This window comes from Camelus ferus, chromosome 9 (assembly GCF_009834535.1).
Source record: "Camelus ferus isolate YT-003-E chromosome 9, BCGSAC_Cfer_1.0, whole genome shotgun sequence".
Classification (NCBI taxonomy): Eukaryota; Metazoa; Chordata; class Mammalia; order Artiodactyla; family Camelidae; genus Camelus; species Camelus ferus.
The window spans coordinates 26,497,473-26,513,615 of record NC_045704.1 but is presented as its reverse complement, the minus strand read 5'-3'; the positions used below and the strand labels follow the sequence as shown (position 1 = coordinate 26,513,615).

General features: G+C 37.6%; 1 pseudogene; it reads right to left on the bottom strand.

The window, feature by feature from the left end:
* Positions 1 to 1,318: 1,318 nt before the first annotated feature.
* Positions 1,319 to 2,277, bottom strand: LOC102511607 (annotated as a pseudogene).
* Positions 2,278 to 16,143: the final 13,866 nt, after the last annotated feature.

The window sequence follows — 16,143 nt, the reverse complement described above, 5'->3', positions numbered from 1 at the left end:
GTGACTCACCCTAGAGACATTGGCATGGTGGTGGACAGATCGGGGAGTATTCATCTGAATGAACTCTCCTTCCTAGAGGCAGACATCTTGCTTGTTATTAGCAACAAGACCTGGCCCCACCCAACAGCCTGTAGGATCCGGTGCCAGGATGCCCCCAGGCTAAACAACTAGCTGGGTGGGGACAGACTGCCTAAACACTTCCTGAGCCCACAGTGGCCTCTAGACATGCCCCTAGACACAGACCTGCCCAACAGAGGGCCAAGACCCAGCTTTACCCACCAGTGGGCAGACACCAGAAGCAGGAAAGCTATGATCCTACAGCCTGTGGAAGGAGTCCCCAAATGCAGCCCAGCCAGCTGGCTCTGGCCCTTGGGTGATGAGAGGGGTGTGCACTGCTTGAAAAAACACATAGGACATTCCTAGGGAGAGCCACTTCTCCAAGGTTGAGACACATGACTGACCTTCCACGTACATAAAAATACAAATAGAAATTTAGACAAAACGAGGCGGCAGAGCAATATGTTTCAGACAAAAGAATAAGACAAATTCCCAGAAGAACTAAGTAGGATGTGGAGATAGGCAATTTACCCAAGAAACAGTTCAGAGTAATGATCATAAAGATGATCCGAGGTCTTGGGAGGAGAATGGACGCACAGAGTGAAAATTGAGCAGTTTTAAACAAAGAGTTAGAAAATATAAAGAACAACCAGAGTTGAAGAATACAATAACTGAAAGGAGTAAGACACTAGAAGGAAATACTAGTAGACTTAATGGGGCAGAAGAACAGATCAGTGAGCTAGAAGACACAGTAATGGAAATCACTACTACAGAACAGAAAATAGGAAAAAGAATGCAAAGAAACGAAGCCAGTCTAAGAGACCTCGGGGACAACATAAGGGCACTAATATTTGCATTATAGGGGTCCCAGAAGGGGAAGAGACAGAGAAAGGGGCAGAGAAAATATTTGAAGAGATAATAGCTGAAAACCTCTCTAACTTGGGAAAGGAAATAGTCACCCAAGTCCAGGAAGGGCAGAGAATCCCATACAGGATTAATCCTAAGAGGATCACACCTAGACATGTCACAATTAACATGACAAAAATTAAAGATAAAGAGAAAGTATAGAGGCGTGGATATAGCTCAGTGGTACAGTGCATGCTTAGCATGCATGAGGTCTTGGGTTCAATCCCCAGTACCTCCATTTAATTAATTAATTAAAAATAAAAATACATGATTGCTTTAGGTTGCTGATCTCTTAATTTCAAATACCCTACATTTGTACTCTCCTCCCCTCACAATTACTTGCCTTTTTGTTGAATTCAACAAGTATTTATTGAATGCTTGTTATGTACTAGATTTTCTTCCAGGTACTTGGGACACAACAGAGGATAAAACAAAAGTCTCTGCCCTCTTGGAGCTTATGGTCTAGCATTTATGACCATGTCACCTGGATGCTGTGACCCTGGGCAAGTCCATAAGCAGGCCCGGCTCAGACATGGGCCAGTGGCCTGGTGCACTGGAGATCCCCAACAGGACACCCACCCCCAGCCCACTACCCAGACAGCAGATGGGGCTGGGAGCTGACTTCTAATAATAAAGTACAAGGCGGGAGGGCACAGGGCTGGGGCAGGTGGCCTGCTGTGCTGGCGCTCCCGGGCCTGGGCTGGCTACAGAAACTGCTGCTGCTTCTTGGTGGCCTTGCTGGTAAGGTCCTTGGCCTTTTCTGTAGCTGCCAGGGCTGTCTCCTTAGCCCTCTCCTTGGCTTCCTTGGCTGATTCAACATGGGTTTTGCAACTTGGCCAAGACGTATTCAAAATTCTTCATAGTCTTGGTCATTTTGCTTTTGAACCAGGTGACACCAAATTACTGGACAGCTCTGGAGACGCCAAATAAGTTAGAGGAGACCCAGGCTTCTCGGGCGGATTTCCGTCCAGCCGCTGTTGTCAGAATTCACGCGGTAAACACATCGTTTCTCCACCATCATCAGCCCGGCATGGCTGACGTTCCAGGTGAAGGCCGTCGTGGTCTGGTTCTGTGGGTCCACAACAGAATCCTCCAGGATGTGCAGTGAGTGAGCAACACTGGCAGGAAGCAGTCGCTCAGCCCAGCGGGGCATCCTGTTCGTCTTGATCAGGAGTCACCGGGATAGAAGCTTCTGGTCAGGGGTCACTTCCCGGTGCACTATGTCTTCCGGCAAGACATGTTTACTATAGGGATTCGGGTACCGCTGTCCCAGGAACTCTGGAGCACGCTCTGGCCCAGGAAATACGTCACCATTATCACAGCCCCGGGTGCGGCTCAGCACCCCCGCAGCATAGGGGTGCGGAGCCCGGGGTGCACACGGAGGCCAGGCTGGAGCTCGAGGCTTGCCCGCCCAGCTAGCAGCTCAGTCCCCACCACCCTGCACCCAACCAGCCGCCGCCGCCATGAGCAATTTCACAGTTACTGTTTTTGATATCATATTTTCCATTTAATTGTGTATCCCTTAACTGCTTATTGTGGAAACAGATGATTTTACTACTTTTGTCTTTTAAACTTTCTCCCACTTTTTGTGTGATGATTTCCTACCTTTACTGTAAGTTTGCCTTTACCAGTGAGCTTTTCCATTTCATGATTTTCTTGATTCTAGCTGTGGCCTTTTCTTTATCATCTGGAGAAGTGCTTATAGAATTTTTTTGTAAGGCTGGTTTGATGGTGCTGAATTCTTTAGCTTTGGCTTGTCTGTAAAGCATTTGATTTCTCCGTCAAATTTGAATGAAAGCCTTGCTGAGTAGAGTATTCTTGGTTGGAAGATTTTTCTCTTTCATCACTTTAAATATATCGTGCCACTCCCTTCTGGCCTGCAGAGTTTCTGCTAAAAAATCAAATCTTATGGGAGTTCCCTTATATGTTATTTCTTGCTTTTCCCTTGTTCCTTTTAAAATTCTTTTTTTAAAATAAATTTTTATTTTTTAAGATCCTAGATTTGTGACAAATTTTTATTTTTATTTAATTAATTAATTAATTAATTTAATAGAGGAACTGGGGATTGAACCCAAGACCTCATGCATGCTAAGCATACACTCTACCATTGAGCTATATCCACGCCTCTATACTTTCTCTTTAATTTTTGTCATTTTAATTATGACATGTCTAGGTGTGATCCTCTTAGGAGTAATCCTGTATGGGATTCTCTGCCCTTCCTGGACTTAGGTGACTGTTCCCTTTTTCAAGTTAGAGAGGTTTTCAGCTATTATCTCTTCAAATATTTTCTCTGCCCCTTTCTCTGTCTCTTCCCCTTCTGGGACCCCTATAATGCAAATATTAGTGCCCTTATGTTGTCCCCGAGGTCTCTTAGACTGGCTTCGTTTCTTTGCATTCTTTTTCCTATTTTCTGTTCTGTAGTAGTGATTTGCATTATTGTGTCTTCTAGGTCACTGATCTGTGTTCTGCCTCATTTAGTCTACTAGTATTTCCTTCTAGTGTCTTATTCATTTCAGTTATTGTATTCTTCAACTCTGTTTGGTTGTTCTTTAGGTGCAAAGAGTCCACAAACAGAAGCAAGACCCTACCTGGGACCAGCTGGACCCTGACCCTTGGCTGACAAGAGAGGAATGTACTACTGGGACACATAGGATGTCTCCCACAGAAAGCTACCTCTCCAAGGTTGAAAAATGTAACTAATCTACCTAAAAATACAAATAGGAAGATAGATAATACGAGGCAGCAGAGGAATATCTCCCAGTCCAGGGCACAAGATAAAATCCTGGAAGAAGAAATAAGTGATGAGGAGATAAGCAATTTATCTGAGAAATAGTTTAAAGTAATGATGGAGAAGATGTTCAGAGAACTCAAGAGGAGTATAGATGCAAAGAGTGAAGTTTTTAACAAAAAGCTGAAAAATATAAAGAATATCCAAACAGAGTTGAAGAATAAAATCACTGAAATGAATAACACACTAGAAGGAACCAAGAATAGACTAAATGAGGCAGAAGAACAGATCAATGAGCTAGAAGACAGATTAGTGGAAATCACTACTTCAGAACAGAAGAAAGAAAAAAGAATGAAAAGGAATGAGGATAGTTTAAGAGAACTCTGGGACAACATGAAGCACTCTAATATTCACATTATAGGGGTCCCAGAAAGAGAAGAGAGAGAGAAGAGACCTGAGAAAATTTTTGGAGAGATAATAACTGAAAGCTTCCCCAACTTGGGAAAGGAAACAGTCACCCAAGTCCAGGAAGCACAGAGAGTTCCACACAGGATTAACCCAGAGGAACACACCAAGGCACATAGTCATCAAATTGGCAAAAATTAAGGATAAGGAGAAAATATTAAAATTAGCAAGAGAAAAGCACCAAATAACATACAAGGGAACTCCCATAAGGTTATCAGCTGATTTTTCAGCAGAAACTCTACCGGCCAGAAGGGAGTGGCATGATATTTTTAGAGTGATGAAAGGGAAAAACTTACAACCATGAATATTCTATCCAGCAAGGCACTCATTCAGATTTGATGGAGAAATCAAAAGCTTCACAGAAAAACAAAAGCTAAAAGAATTCAGCACCACCAAACCAGCTTTACAATAAATGTTAAAGAAACTTCTCTAGTCATCAAACCATAAGAAAATAGAACAGAAAGAAGAAAGAGAGAGAAAAAAAAAGATCTACAAAAGATTTCTATGGCAGTTCAGGCTCTTTTATGATTCCATATAAATTTTAGAATTGTTTGTTCTAGTTCTGTGAAAAATGTTGAGTACTTTGACAGGGGTTGCCTTGGATTGCTTTGAGTAGTATGGCCATTTTGATAATGATTCTTCCAATCCAAGAGCACAAGATATCTTTCCATTTCTTTGTATCATCTTCAATTTCCTTCGTCAAAGTTTTACAGTTTTCAGAGAATAGGTAACCTCCTTGGTTAAATTTATTTCTAGGTATTCTGTTGTTTTTGATGTAATGGAAATATTTATGCCAGTTATAAAAGTCTGGTTTTTGAATTGAAAAAAAAAAGTGAATAAAGGGCCACAAATGGCAAAATATCATTCTTCCTTATGGGTGAGTTGTATTCCATTACATATATACGCTGCATCTTCATTATCCATTCATCTATTGATGTGAACTTAGGATGTTTCCATATCTTGGCAATTATAAATAATGTTGCTATTAATAGCAGGGTGTATGTATCTTTTTGAATTAATTCTTATTTTGTGGTTGGCTTAATTCCTTTCATAACTATGTAAGTTAAAAAAGCTAAAGCTCTAAAGGTTCTTAGAAACAATGAACAGTAATATGTATAAATTTTTTTAACATGCAGTATATATGTATGTGTATTTACATGCAACAAATTGTCGCAATTCTACCTGATAAAACTAAAAAAAAGAAGTCTACAAATAATGAATGCTGGAGAGGGTGTGGAGAAAAAGGGGCCCTCCTACGCCATTAGTGGGAATGTAAATTGGTGTGGCCACTATGGAGGACAATATGGAGGGTCCTTAGAAAGCTAAAAACAGACTTATCATATGTTCCAGCAATCCCACTCTTGTGCATATATCCAAAGAAAACTCTAATTTGAAAAGATACATGCACCCTAGTGTTCATAGCATCACTATTTACAATAGCCAAGGCATGGAAGCAACCTAAATGTCCATCAATAGATGGCTAGATAAAGAAAATGTGGTATATACATACAACAGAATATTACTAAGCCGTAAAAAAGAATCAAATACTACTTAGCCAAAAAAATGAAATAATGCCATTTGCAGCAACATGGATGGACCTAGATATTATCATACCAAGTGATGTAAGTCAGGCAGAGAAAGACAGAAATCATATTACATTACTTATGTGTGGAATCTAAAAAAAAAATACAAATTAACTTATTTACAAACCAGAAAAAGACTCACAGACATAGAAAACAAACTATAACTACCAAAGGGAAAAGGGGTGGTGGAGAGGGATAAATTAAGTGTTTGGGATTAACACATATACACTACTATGTATAAAATATATAAACAACAAGGACCTACTGTATAGCACAGGGAGCTATGTTCAATATCTTATAATAACCTATAATGGAAAAGAATCTGAAAAATTATATATATATGTATGTATATGTAGAATGAATCTCTTTGCTGTACACCTGAAACTATCACAACATTGTAAATCAACTATACTTCAACTAAAGAAAAAGAAGCATGCAGTCTAACTGAGGAATTTAGATAATGCTTAACAATCTTATGGGTGCTGTAGAACACTAAAGATAATTACAACTCAAGAAGTCCTCCAGGTAAACTTTCTTGATCTTACCTTCCTCATCCAACCGTGTGTGTGTGTGTGTGTGTGTGTGTGTGTGTGTGTGTGTGTGTTTTGTAACTTTCAGATGACTTTGTCTGTTTTCTACTTAACATTTCTTTGCTGTGTGCCTCCTCTCCTCCAATTTCAGTCCCTTGAGAATAGGAGTCATTCTGATCTCTCTCTCTAATTCATGAGTGTTTGAATAGAAGTTGCATGAATAGCGGAGGGAGGGTGGCAAGAGCTACAAGGCACAGTAATTAGGAATGTCTTCCTGGAGGAGAAAAGTCTTGATGTCAAATCAGAATTTTACTAAACACAGAGAAGAAGGAATGGGAAGTGTAGGTATGGGATAATTACATAAAAAGTGACATAGGCAAAGAAGGAGTATTGTATGCTTAAGTCCAAATTTATTAAATACTCAGAGCAATATTATAGTTTCAAAAACAGTCCAAATTTTAAATTCCATTAAAAATTTCCTTTCAAATTGCATTAAAAACATCAGACACTTAGGAAAAAAATTAACAAATATGTGTGAGATTTCTATACTGAAAACTAAAATATTACTGAAAGAAATTGATGAAGGTCTAAATAAATGTAGAGATGTACCATCTTCATCGCTGGAAAACTCAGTATTGTTAAGATTTAAATTCTCCCTTAATTGGTCTATAGATTTAATACAATTTAAAAAACGCTTCCAGTAGACTTTTTGGAAAAAAAAAAAAAGAGGTACTTATAAAATTCATTTGGAAATGCAAAGGACCAAGAATAACCAAAACAATCTCAAAAAAAGAACAAAATTTGAGAACCTACCTGACTTCAAGAAGACAAGATTAACTTCACTTTAAGACTTATAAAAACTATCACAATTAAGAAAATGTGTTTTTGGTGAAAGAATAGGCATATCAATGGAACATAATTAATAGCTCAAATTAATCCATACATATAAAATTGATCTGAGTGCTATCTTATACCATATATACACATGAATTAATTCAAAATAAATCTTAGACTTAAGACAAAAACTATAATGCTTCTAAGAGAAAATATAGAAAAATATATCCATAACCTTGTTGTAGGCAAAGATTCTTAAAGAGCACACAAAAAGCACTATCCCCAAAAGAAAAAAAAAAGATAAATTGGACTTCATGAAAATAAAAAAAATTATCTTTCATCAGAAAAAATATCATCAAGAAAATAGATTGGGAGAAAATATTCACAACATATCTATCTGAATATACATTTGACATGGGTTTGAAGTGGGTGGATCCACATATATGTGATTTATTTCACTAAATACATACTACAGTACTACACGACCCACAGTTAGTTGAACCCACAGACGCAGGACTGAAGATACAGAGGGCCAATAGTAAAGTTATATTCAGATTTTCAACTGGGTGGAGGTAGGACCTCTAACCCTTATGTTGTTCAAGGGTCAACTGTATATATAATATAGGTAGATAGATATATTCATAAATAGATAAATATTCTACAACTCAATAATAAAAGAACAAATGACCCAGTTTTTTTAATTTAAAAGATTGTTAATAGATGTGCCACAAATGAAAATGTGCAAATGGCCAATAAATACATTAAGAAATGTTAAATACTGTTAGATAACAGAGAAATTAAAATTAAAGATATTTTAATTTAAAACAATGAGCTACATACCCACTAGAATGGCTAAAATGAAAAGGATTGACAGTCCCAAATACTGGAGAGGAAGTGTACCAACCATAACCCTCACATGTTACTGGCAGAAGTATAAATGATATAATTACTTTGAAAAACAGTTTGAGGGTTTTTTTAACTTTTTTTTTTATTGAGTTATAGTCATTTTACAATGTTGTGTCTAATTCCAGTGTAGAGCACAGTTTTTCAGTTATATATGAACATACATACGTTCATTGTCACATTCTCTTTTGCTGTGAGCCACCACAAGATCCTGTATATATTTCCCTGTGTTACACAGTACAATCTTGTATATCTATTCTACATTTTGAAGTCCCAGTCTGTCCTTTCCCACCCTCTGTCCCCCTGGGAACCACAAGTTTGTAATTCTATGTCTATTAGTCTGTTTCTGCTTTGTATTTTTTTTTTTTAAGATTCCACATATAAGCAATCTCATATGGTATTTTTCTTTCTCTTTCTGGCTTAGGGTTTCTCTTTTTCTTTTTAATTTTACTTTATTGAGTTTTGGTTTATAATGCCATGTCAATCTCCAGTGTAGAGTACAATTTTTCAGTTATACGTGAACATATATTGTCACATTCTTTTTCACCATGAGCTACCACAGATATATCTTGTGGTATATATTTGTGGTATATATATATGTGTCTTGTATATATTTCCCTGTTCTATACAGTATAATCTTGTTTATCTATTCTATATATACCTGTCAGTATCTACAAATTTCAAACTCCCAGTCTGTCCCTCCCCACACCCCTTCCCCTGGAAACCACAAGTTTGTATTCTGTATCTATGAGTCTGTTTCTGTTTTATATTTATGTTCATTTGTCTTTTTTTCTTTTTTAGATTCCACATATGAGCAATCTTATATGGTATTTTTAAAGATTTTTTAATTGAGTAATAGTCATTTTACAATGTTGTGTCAAATTCCAGTGTAGAGCACAATTTTTCAGTTATACATGAACATACATACATTCATTGTCACATTTTTTTTTCGCTGTGAGCTACCACAAGATCTTGTATATATTCCCTGTGCTATACAGTATAATCTTGTTTATCTATTCTACATTTTGAAATCCCAATCTGCCCCTTCCCACTCCCTTCCCGCTTGGCAACCACAAGTTTGTATTCTATGTCTATGAGTCTGTTTCTGTTTTGTCTTTATTTTATTATTATTATTATTTTTTTTTTAGATTCCACATATGAGTGATCTCATACGGTATTTTTCTTTCTTTTTCTAGCTTACTTCACTTAGAATGACATTCTCCAGGAGCATCCATGTTGCTGCAAATGGCGTTATGTTGTCATTTTTATGGCTGAATAGTATTCCATTGTATAAATATACCACTTCTTCTTTATCCAGTCATCTGTTGATAGACACTTAGGCTGTTTCCATGTCTTGGCTATTGTAAATCATGCTGCTATGAACATTGGGGTGCAGCTGTCTTTTTGAAGTAGGGTTCCCTCTGGCTATATGCCCCAGGAGTGGGATTACTGGGTCATATGGTAAGTCTATTCCTAGTCTTTTGAGGAATCTCCATATTGTTTTCTACAGTGGCTACACCAAACTGCATTCCCACCAGCAGTGTACGCAGGTTCCCTTTTCTCCACAGACTCTCCAGCATTTGTCATTTGTGAACTTTTGAATGATAGCCATTCTGACTGGTGTGAGGTGATACCTCATTGTACTTTTGATTTTGATTTCTCTAATAATTAGTGATATTGAGCATTTTTTTCACTGTGTCTATTGATCATTCGTATGTCTTCCCTGGAGAATTGCTGGTTTAGGTCTTCTGCCCATTTTTGGATTGGGTTGTTTTTTTTTTCTTATTAAGTCATGTGAGCTGCTTATATATTCTGGAGATTAAGCCTCTGTCAGTTTCATATTTTGCAAAAATTTTCTCCCATTCCATAGGTTGTCATTTTGTTTTGCTATTGGTTTCTTTTGCTGTGCAAAAGCTTGTAAGTTTAATTAGGTCCCATTTGTTTATTCTTCCTTTTATTTCTGTTGCTTGGGTAGACTGCTCTAGGATAACATTGCTGAGATGTATATGAGATAATGTTTTGCCTATGTTTTCTTCTAGGAGGTTTATTGTATCTTGTCTTATGTTAAGTCTTTAAGTCATTTTGAGTTTATTTTTGTGTATGGTGTAAGGGAGTGTTCTAGATTCATTGATTTACATGCTGCTGTCCAGTTTTTCCAACACCATTTGCTGAAGAGACTGTCTTTATTCCATTGTATATTCTTGCCTCCTTTGTCGAAAATTAATTGACCAGAAGTTTGTGGGTTCGCTTCTGAGCTCTCTATTCTAAAAACAGTTTGAGAGTTTCTTAAACTTTTAAGAAAATTAAACATACATCTTCTGGCCCAGAAATTCCACACCAAGATGTTTATCTAGGATTAATGAAAGTATATGTCCACAAGAAAAGAGAACCCTCATCACTGCTGGTGGGAATGTAAATTGATGCAGCCAAAATGGATAATAGTATGGAGGTTCCTCAAAAAATGAAAAATAGAACTACTATAAGATCTAGAAACTCCACTTCTTGGTTTATCTGAAGAAAATAAAAACACTAATTTGAAAAGATAGAAGCACCCCTATGTTTGTTCCAGCATTATTTCCAATAGCCAAGATATGGAAGTATTGTACATGTCCATCAATAGATGAATGGATAAAGATGTGGTATATGCATAAAATAGAATATTACTCAGCCATACAAAAGAACAAAATCTTGCCATTTGCAACAGCATGGATGGCCCTAGCGGGTATCATGCTAAGAGAAATAAGTCAGACAAAGAAATACAAATACCTATGATTTCACTTTCTTGAGGAATTTAAAAAATAAGACAAACAAAACAAAACAGAAACAGACTCATAGATACAGAGGACAAACTGGTGGTTGCCAGAGGGAAGGAGGTTAAGGGGACAGATAAAATAAGTGAAGGGGATTGAAAGATACAAACTTTCAATTATAAAATAAATCACAGGGATATTATGTACAGCATAGGAATTATAGTCAATAATATTTTAATAATGTAGATGTAGACAGGTGGTAACTAGAATTATCATGGTGATCATTTCATAATGTACAACTATTCAACCACTATGTTGTACACCTAAAACTAATATAATTTCATAGGTTGATTGTAACTCAAGAGAAAACAAAGAAAATCTATGCCCATAAAAATCCTTGTAAACAAGTGTTCACAGAAACTTTATTGACATTAACCCCAAATTGGAAACAGTCCACCATAAAGAAAATGGATACACTATAGCAAATTCATAGATGGGACCATTCATTACTCAGCAAGAAAAGGAGGTGGGAGTCAAGATGGCAGAGTAAAGAGACTCACAGCTCGCCCTCTCCCAAAAATACACCATGAATTACATCTACAAATCCATTGAATCACACAGAACACCTATTGAACATTGGCAGTGCCTCTCATTTTGAAATATAGGAGGATTCTTACAAAATTCAGTAAGAAAAAAATGAAAAGGAAAAAAATTGGTGCAGGACTGGTCCTGCAGGGAGGGAAGAGCAAAGGAAGCAAGGCATCCTCATGCTAGGATGGCCCCTCTCCAGCCAGGAGTTCAGCAGTGACAGAAGCAGAGCTTCCGAGGCTTGGAGGAGAAAGCGGCAACATCTTGACAGACAGAACTCAGGGAAACAGATACTGAGGGTCCCTTTAATCCCCAACCCTAGATGTGAGCCAGCAGGGAGAAACCAGGACTGGTGCGGGAGATTGGTGAGGAGCCCAGGTGGAGGGCTGGGGCCCACCAGTACAGAGACAGCCTCAGGGGACTAGAGGGTTGTGTGAGTTCTGGCTAGGGATGTGTGTGGAACAGAACAGCCTGGGAACCCCATAAAAAAACCCACTGTTCGTGTGGAGGGGGAGAGGCACAATGCAGCCTTGCCACAGTTGATTTCTCCACTTGGCTCCATTGTTGGTGTGTTCTCATGAGAAGAGAGTGGAGCTTGGTCTTAGCCATCACTACTGCATGGAGGCAGGGCAGAAAAGCTGAATCCATACCCAGAAGCCCTGCAACTTCACAAGTGGGACTGAAATTTGTTTACAGCCCCAAGCAGAGAAAGCCGATTTGCTCTCCCTGGAAGCTTTGTGGGCCCCTGTCTCTGGGAAGAACAGGTAGTGAACAGAGTTCTGACCCATGGTGGGGGGGAGTATGGGTTATTTGCAACAGACCAGAGTACCCTACCATATGTGGGGGCAGGGCCATAGTCTGTGCTGAACTTGTGGTACACCACAGATTCAGGTGTGTGACTGCACACTTGCTACAGCGGGTCCTAGCACCTGACATTGGTGGATCTCCACTGGTGGTTCCTGGGGCTCAGAACCTGAGGGGCACCAGAGTAGGTGGCTGACATTCCCACACCTAAGGCAGGGATAAAGGCAACATCAACAAATAGTACTTTGTAAGTCTGCATAACAAGTGACAGACAACACCACAGAGGGAACTCCCCAGTGGACATCTCCTGCCTATTTTTCTTCACAACTGAAGTGCTCCAACCCTGCCTACTACACACCACAGCCAAGAAACAGGTCTAGAAGCCTCTATTCCAGCCACAGGGGAGCAGACCAGGTCCCTGTCAAGGCTGTGACAACCACAGAACAAAAAAGGAGATGCAGCTCAACAACAACAATCAGGGCAGGCTCTGACCACCACAACACTAACCACATGCCCAGCCAAATGGATAACAGCCAGCACACATGGAAGAAAGATGTGGCAACCACCCATACTAAGGACAGCCATTACAACGAAACCTTTAGATGCACATAGTCTACACAGGAACACTCCTACTTTAAATAAAAACAAACAAACAAAAAATTAAAAAGCCCTTCCAGACCACAGTAGAGAATTGATAATCCTAAATCCAGAGATCCAGAAAAAATATAAGTAAAATGAATAAGCAGAGGGAGCATTCCCAATTAAAAGAACAAGAGAAACCCCCTGAGAGAACTGAACAATGAGATAGATCTCAACAATCTACTATATCATGACTTCAAAAAGGGAATGATCAATGCACTGAAGGAACTAAAAGAGACTGAATAGAGACAGAGAATACTTTAAAAAGGAAATTGAAACTATAAAGAAAAGCCAATTAAAACCAGAAAACTCACTGCTGAGATAAGAGCTGAGCTAAAGACATTCAAAAGCAGACTAGATAATGCAGAGGAATGAATGTGACTTAGAAGACAGGATAACAGAAGTCATCCAATCAACACAGCAGACAGAAAAGCAAATAAAAACCAATGAAAACAATATAAGGGACCTATGGGATAATATAAAGTGTGTCAACCTATGCATAATAAGGGTCTCAGAAGGAGAAGAAAGGCAAATGGGGATTGAAAAGATATTTGAAGAAATCATGACTGAAAACTTTCCAAACCTAAAGAAGGAAACAGATAGTCAAGTACAGGAGGCACAGAGGGTCCCAAACAAGAAGAACCTAAACAGACCTACATCAAGACACATTATAATTAAGATGGCCAAAGTTAAAGATAAAGGAAGGATTCTAAAGGGGGCAAGAGAAAAACAAAGAGGAGCCCCCATAAGTCTTTCAGCTGATTTATCTACAGAAACACTGCTGGCTAGAAGAGAGTGGCAAGATATATTCAAAGTGATGAATGAGAAAAGCTGCAACCTAGGACACTCTATTTGGGCAAGACAATCCATTAGAGTAGAAGGAGAGATAAAGAATTTCACAGACAAGCAAAAACTATAAGAATTCAGCAAGACTAAGTCTATATTAAAAGAAGTATTGAAAGGTGTACTCTAAATAGAAGAGAAACAGAAAGTTATAGAAATGAGAAAACCACAAATGGAAATATGATAACTACAGTGAATTGAAAGAGAATAAACACATACATGTAAAAAATTAAAATAAAAATGAAGAATATCAAAACCATAAAAGGTGGGAGAGGGGAGAAAGAAAATACAGATTTCGTTTCTCTCTCTTTTTTTCCTTTTTCTTTTTTTCTTCATTCTTTTTAGGATGTGTTTGAGCCTACATGACTATCAGTCTAAAGCAAATAGATACAGTAAGGGGTTAACATACTTGAAACAGGGTAACCACAAATCAAAAGCATACAATAGAGTCACAAAACCCAAAAAGAAACCAAGCTAATACAAAAGAAAAATTTCAAACCACACACACACACACAAAAAAAAAAAAAAAAAAAAGGAAAAGAAAGCAACAAAGAAGAAATACCAAATCAACTGTTAAACAAAGTTCAACATGGGAATAAACACATAATTACTATCAGTGTCAATAGACTAAATGCTCCAATCAAAAGACATAGAGTGGCATATTGGATAATAAAACAAAAGCCTACAATATACTGCCTACAAGAGACCCACTTTCGGGTGAAGGACACACATAGACTGAAAGTGAGAGGATGGAAAATGATATTTCATGCAAATGGAAATGACAAGAAAGGGGAGTAGCAATACTCATATCAGACAAAATAGACTTTAAAACAAAGGCCATAAAGAGAGATAAAGGACAGTATACAATGATCAATGGAGAAATACAAGATGAAAACATAACACTCATTAACATATATGCACCCAATATAGGAGCACCTAAATATATAAAACAAATACTAACAGACTTAAGGGGAGAAATTGATGGGAACACAATTACAATAGGAGAATTTTAACACCCCACTAACATAATTGGACAGGTCTTCCAGACAGAAAATCAATAAGGCAATGGATATTCTAAATGACACAATAGAACAGTTGGACTTGATTGATATTTTTAGGACATTACATCCCCCCCAAATAGAATATACATTCTTTCCAAGTGCTGATGGAACATTCTTTAGAATAGACCACATACTTGGACACAAAAAATTTAAGAGCATAGAAATTATTCCAAGCATCTTCTCTGACCATAATGGCAGGAAATTAGAACTCAGTCACTCACACACGCACGCGAGCACACACACACACACACACACACACACACACACACACACGTAGAAAAAAAATGATGGCATGGAGACTAAACAACATACTACCAAAAAACCAATGGGTCAATGATGAAATCAAATAAGAAATTTAAAAAATACCTTGAGACAAATGACAATGAAAACACAACCACACAAAATCTATAGGATGCTGCAAAAGCAGCCTTAAGAGGGAAGTTCATAGTGATACACGCCTCCCTCAAAAAAGAACAATCTCAAATAAATAACCTATTGTACCACCTAAAAGAATTATAAAAAAAAACAAAATCTAAAGTCAGCAGAGGAAAAGAAATAATAAAGCTCATGGAGGAAATAAATAAAATAGAGATTAAAAAAAATAGAAAAACTCAATCAAACCAAGAGCTGGTTTTTTGAAAGAGTAAACAAAATTGACGGATCTCTAGTGAGGCTCACCAAGAAGAAAAGAGAGAGCACACAAATAAACAAAATAACAGGAGGGGAGGCAGCCACGATGGCAGAGTAGAAGGATGCTCGTAGCTCACCCTCTCCCACAAATACACCAAAAGTAACACCCACGGACCCACACATCCACTCAGAACACCTGCTGAACTTTGATAGAACATCACCTTCTTCAAAAGCCATAAAAAATAATAAAATAATGCCATTTGCAGCAACATGGATGGACCTGAGAATGTCATTCTAAGTGAAGTAAGCAAGAAAGGGAAAGAAAAATACCTTATGATATCACTTTTATATGGAATATTAAAAAAAAAAAAAAGACAAACGAACTTATTTACAAAACAGAATCAGACTCACAGACATAGAAAACAAACTTATGGTTATCTGGAGGGTAAGAGGGTGGGAAGGAATAAATTGGGAGATTTATCTAGATTTGCAGATATGAACTAATATACATAAGATAGATAAAACAACAAGTTTACACTGGGAACTATATTCAATATCTTGTAGTAACCTATAGAGAAAAAGAATATGAAAATGAATATATGTATGTTCCTATATGACTGAAGTATTGCGCTGTATGCCATAAATTGACACAACATTGTAAACTTACTATACTTCAAAAATATATTTAAAAAAGAAAAGGAAAACTACTAATGCATACTATCAACATAGATAAATCTCAAAAAAATTACACTAAATGAAAGAAATTAGACACACACAAAAATGTACATACTATATGATTCTATCTATTGAAGTTCTAGAATT